Genomic DNA, 5,948 nt, shown 5'->3' on the forward strand with positions numbered 1-5,948 from the left:
TTAGGTCATTAAGCAAAATGAACTATTAAGAGCTCCAGTTATTGGGGGAAAAAAATGGATTCAGATCACATGTTGTGCTTCCCATTTTGATTTGCAAAGTCCAGATTAGTTATGGTACACATGAAAAATGTCATTCAGAACAAGAAAACTGTTTTGTCCAAGCCGAATACTGACAGTTTAGGGGAAGAAGGAAACACCGCCTGTACAAAGAGCAAAGCCAACCCCTGGGAGAGCACAGGACTTCTGCTCCTAAGGAACCCAGGAAAGATTCACAGAAAGAATCTGAACAGATTGCTCTTTATTTTGCTAATGGGTGAGTTTGGAACTCAGGAAAACAAGAAAAGTGAAGTTACTCCTCAGACTCACCATGGAAGTGAGCCAGTGACCTTTGACATCTCGGACCCCCTGTGTCAGCCCAGGCCCTTTGGCCCTGACCTCTTAACATTCCAGTGTCCTGAAGCCAGGCCCTGCCTGAGCCAAGGCTGTAAATGCTGTAAATTATCTTCGAGATGTGGATAAACATCTACCGGATCAGTGTTTTTCAAGATGGGGCCCAGGGACCACCTGCATCAGGATTACTTGGACAGCTTTCAAAAATACAGATTCCTGGGCTCAGGGATTACTGGGCTGGATAGGGATGGGGCCCGGGATTCTGTAAGGATACTGAAATTCAAGAGTCACCTGTACCAGCGTCTGCTTAACAGACCGCTGGAGTAGATTTACTAAACGTCTTTAATGGGTTCCCTTCCGTGAAAGGCATTTACTAAAATGTGGGAAGCCTGTCCACAAATCCTTCCTGAAACAAAAGAAGTCCTCCAGTCATTTTCTTCATTTCTCATGGCACCTCTTCACAGAGGGAGTATAGGAACGTTTTGTCCTTTAAAATAAGTTCAGTGAGTACTTGAAAAGTCATTTGGCAAGCGATGAGGGATGAGACAAAGGGGGAAGATTAATGACGAACAGAATCAGAGTCCTTGCTAAAATAAAAATGGATTCACACCCAACTTCTTATGAAGGGTGAGACATATGGCAGCTCATGTGGGAAGCGAGCGTGTTTAGTAGAAAGAGGTCCTGCTGCAGAGCTGTGTGATACAGGGTACAGCATTCTCCGCCAAAAACAGAATATCACGTGCTCTGGGAGATGTACCATCTCTCCGAGGTGATGAGAGGCTGACTCTCCAAAACTTGAGCAAATTCTGTCTGAATGGCTTTCATCAGTTCAGTAAGTTTCCCCGAGTTAAGATGATCAGGTTTGGGGGTTTAGATCTTGGCTTTGCTGTTATCTCTGGGTGTGGCCTGACAGCCCATCGTTTTCTGTGACTGTTTATGGAAGCTACTGATAGTTTCAGGTTCCTCATTTGTGAAATGGAAGCCACAGCCCTCCATCATTTCTCAGAACCGAGGGGAGGACAGTGCCGGACGCGGGAAATTACGTCTGTGTCTTAGCTACAAACTACCAATGGATGCATTATTCTTCTAAGTCCTCTTTTGGGCTTTTTAGAATTTTCACCAGGAAAATGCCAAGACATACCTGGAAGCTGATTTTGTCTTGTTTTGTTGAGGGAAGAAGGGCAATCAGTTTTACTTTGTCAAGTTGTGCATCAACCTTAAAGTAGCAAGTGCCCGGTAGACATCAGGATTCCATTCTAGGACTCATTCAAAATTGCAGATGCATAGATACGCAAAGGCTATTTCCAAATGTGGCTCTTATTATGCTTACAGTAGCAGTGACAAGAGCTCAGTGTTAGTCCGTGGAAAATTGCTGCTTAATAAGAACTTTCCCAAACCCATGTCCCTTTGAGATAAAAATTTCCACCCGAAGTTTCATCGCCCTACTAGAATTTCCTTTGGAATGTTTGTGCTAAATTCCTTTCTCCCTGATTGAAGTATACAACACAAAATCTAGCTTCAAAACTGAAAGAGCAATGCACCGAAATGCACAGATATGTAGGGTAACTTTGGGAGAGGAAACAGGCAGGGGGAGGCAGAGGAGAGTTGGGGAAATGAATTAAACTCCCCAATAATTAAGAAGTGATTTACTTGGCACATTCAGAATTTGGACTGCTTGAATAGTAGGGCAGTGTATAACTTCATTATATGCCATGGGCAACACCAGCAACTCAGTGTTGTTGCAAGAAGCCTTTGTCTTTCTTCCTTCCTCTCTCTCTTTCTCTCTTCTTCCTCTCTCTCTCTCTCTTTCTTTCTTTCTTCTCTCCTCCTCGTCCCTCTTTTCCTCCTCCATCTTTGGGTATTTCCTGACTTGGTATGTACAGTTGTGAATTTAATTAACACACTAGTGATTCTGTACCCTCAGGAAAAAATGGTCAGTTTTATAAAATGTAAATAGAGGGAAAAAAATAAAGTTCCTTTCCTTCCTGTTCATAGCAGTCTTTATTTCCTCTCTTGTGTAATGTATCAGGAAGACATAAAAACCACATGAAGCTTTATAGAGCCCAACCCTCAGAACCCACTAAGGCACAATACACAGGGACTCCTCTAAATCACTCTTGTATCTTACAGACCATCCTAACTGATTTTATGTGAGAGAGAGCAAGGTTAATAGGGAGCAAAAGTTAGCCCTTTAGATGATAGCATTACATCTTATGTGCCTTTTTAAAAATGATATTGCTCTCATTTGGAAGTAGCTTGAACAATTCCCTTTTGAATCAAGCCCTATAAATTTGATCAATATCATTATTTTCATGAGGCAAGTTTAAACCAATAAAGTCTTGCTTCGTCCCTCTTCTCTCTCACCCACCCTCTTAAAAAAAACTAAGGAGAGTCACAACTTTGGCGTGTAGCTTGAGCGTGAAGCGCTGGTATGGAAAAGTCTATGAAAAGATGACATTTATAGATGGGTACATATATATTTAATTTCTTGCGTGTCAGTGTGCATGCATATATATTTCTGCTTCTGTTCGTCGAGGATACAACATCAGAACTAAGGACATTTTACTTTATCCAATGAAGAGTTTTTTCAGTTCTCTTTAATTGGTAATTTAATTACAGAGCCAATTAGGAACAGAGTGGGAGTTGGGATTACAATGATTGTCTTTAACTGGAAATTCTTACCACTTCCCAAGCAAGGAAGTTTTTAAATTATGGAAGACTTAAATAATGGATTAATAAGTCAGTGACTACAACTGTGTAAAGGTGGATCATTCACCCACATGCCTTTCCGTGGGCAGAACGGAGTCGTCCGATCTGATCCACCAAGTAATTCTCACTCTGCATTTCTAGCCTCCTGGGGAGTCTCCACCGTGGAATTCCTTGGGGGAATTTATGTGGTCAATTCCGGGGCTGGAATTCCTGGGCCAGAGCTTCAGGAGACGGTGGAGCAGCTAAAAGCTGTCTGGGACAGAGTATGGTCCAATACTTAGAGCAAAGGAGAAGTCTATTCCTAGCCTCTGCCACTCACTGATTCATGGAGGAAGCAGAGGAAGTTTCTGTCTCTGCCTCGTTTCTGTACACCCCTGCCCACTGCAGCTGACACCCGTGCTCCGGGGTGACAGAGTAGCCATCGCAGGTGGTGGAAGGATGGCCTTGGGTTCACTAGACAGGGATGGTTGCATCTGTGTGAGCAAATCCATCCCCTGTGTGTCCACCTATGGAAAGAGGGCCCCCTGGGGCTAAGCTTGGTCTGGGTGCAGGGGGTGGAAAGTAATCACTGAACTGGAACCCAGCCTTGGTGTTTTGAGAAGCCTTGCAACCGACCTCTTTAGGCAGCCAGTCATTTTTTTTTCATTCACCAAACATTGAGGAGTAGGTGTGTGTGTGTGTGGGGGGGGGACAACATGGGTAACATGCTCACAAAAGACCAAAAACACCCAATGAAAATATGCTGTCTCTTTGAATACAAACTACAGAGAATTCCCTAGAGATGGAGTTTCATAAGGGCCTGAGGAAGGCCTAGAGCAGAATGCCATCTCCTGGGCCTCTTTCTCAGGAAGGATCTGCCTGGAAAGGTGGGACCTCAGAAAGGCCAGCAGTCTGTAATGGAAAATGCTCAAGGCCATCCAGTCCCAAAGGATACATTTGGGGAAGTATAAATTCTCAGTTCTCCATGGTGACTGCAGGGGGGGTGGTGTGTGTGTGGGGGAAATAAGTAACTGGGGTGAAATGAAATCCACAGGTAGTTCCTCAAGCCTAGTTTTAGCTAGAAGCCTTACTCAAGCCCATTTTCCCTCAAACTTAGCACCGTAATCACCGTCCATGAACTGAACTGTCTTGAGCTTCGCCGGTTTCCTTCGCTGCTCCTAGTGTGGCCGAAAAAGGCCTCAATGGGCTGGGCTGGGGAGAGGCACACACACCACATTAAGGGTTTTGACCGGTTTACAAACGAGGGGTGAGCCCAGCTCTGTCCCCCAAAAAGAGCAGCTTGAAAATGAAGGCAAAAAGGAATAGTTAGCCTTCTCCCTCAACAGAGAGTTACTCATTGAAGGAGTCCTTTTATAAGCCCAAGGGCTTAGAATCAGTTTCTCCTCACTCACCAAAAGAAAGAATTTTCTGTTTTTTTTTTATGCTTCCACCCTAAATAACTCATTTTTTCCCTAAATAACTCATTTTATGCTAATGCTTCCACATCTTGAGAATGATCCCTTATATTTTATTTTATTTATTTGTTTGTTTTCTGCCTTGTTTCAAAAATGCTTTGAGCTGCGATCCCTCATGCTATCCACCCCAAAGGAAAGGAGACTGTGACCACCCCCAATGGGTGGGGCTTGAAAGAAATCAATGAAAAAAAAAAAAGTTCTGCCCATAGATACTGTCTTTTCATTATAGAAGTCACAGTTCCATCAGAACATTCTTTCATTTATTTAATAAATCCACAGATATCTGTTGAGGGCTTATGATGGGTAAGGAGCATATAATTCGAATCTATACCCTGCCCTCTATGAACTTCTAGTTAGATTTGGAGAGATGGTGTGTGTGTAGATACTATGTCACCTGTGTGAATATGGAGTCAGGAGAGAGAAAGCCCTCTTGCCGCTGGGCTAATCAGGAAGGGCTTCATGGAAGGGGAGGATGGGGCTTCAGCTGGGGCTCTGGTTGGGGAGCTGTTTCACAAGCATGCTAGGGCAGAGCTGTCCCTGGGGTGGGGTGGGGGGGGCTTACATTCACTGAATACTTTTTGCCAAGAACTGTTGCAAGCACTTTATATGCATCCAACTCATTTAATTTTCACCAGGCCCCAATGAGGAGTGATTATTTTCCCCAAAGTACGAACCATAACAATATTTAACAATAATTAACCCTCATTAAGCATTTACTGTGTGCCAGGTACTGTCCTAAGTACCCGGATTAAGTCTCTTTAATTGTCAAAGCAACTCTGAAGAAGGTACTATTATTATTGTTATCATGCCCCTTTTACAGATGAGGAAACCAAGGCACGGAGAAGCATGTAACTTTCTCAAGTTTACCCAGAAAGTTAGAGGCAGAGCTGGGATTAGAACCTAGAATTATTGCTCCAGAACACTCCTTCACTTTTAAATCTGTTCTCCTGCCTCCCATGACAAAAGCTGCAGAAGCCAGATGAGCCAGTGAACATGTCTACAAACACACTATTGACATTCCTTTGGAATGTATTTGCAAAAGTCACACACATTGGAACATTTTTTATAATGACCAACCTAAGAAAATGTGTAAATTTTATGTTTAATAAGTGGTGTTATGACAGAGGTGAAAAGATCCTTTTTAACTCATGCCTTCTCATCCCCACTGACTTTCAGAGCTGTGGAGAGGGATGGGGGGGGGCGTTCCGGGGGAGGTGAGAAGGGTTTCGTGTGGGGAAGTGTTCGAGCAGCGCCTCCCTAGCAATGGCCCACGTAACTTTCTTTCCCCAGAGAACAAACCTCTTTCAGGCGAGGAGGGTGGGAGTGGATTATTTAAGGAAGTCATTTTGTTGAACTTAGTGATGCAGAAGGAGTGGAACTAGGTATTCCGCTGAG

This window comes from Zalophus californianus, chromosome 4, assembly GCF_009762305.2.
Source record: "Zalophus californianus isolate mZalCal1 chromosome 4, mZalCal1.pri.v2, whole genome shotgun sequence".
Lineage (NCBI taxonomy): Eukaryota > Metazoa > Chordata > Mammalia > Carnivora > Otariidae > Zalophus > Zalophus californianus.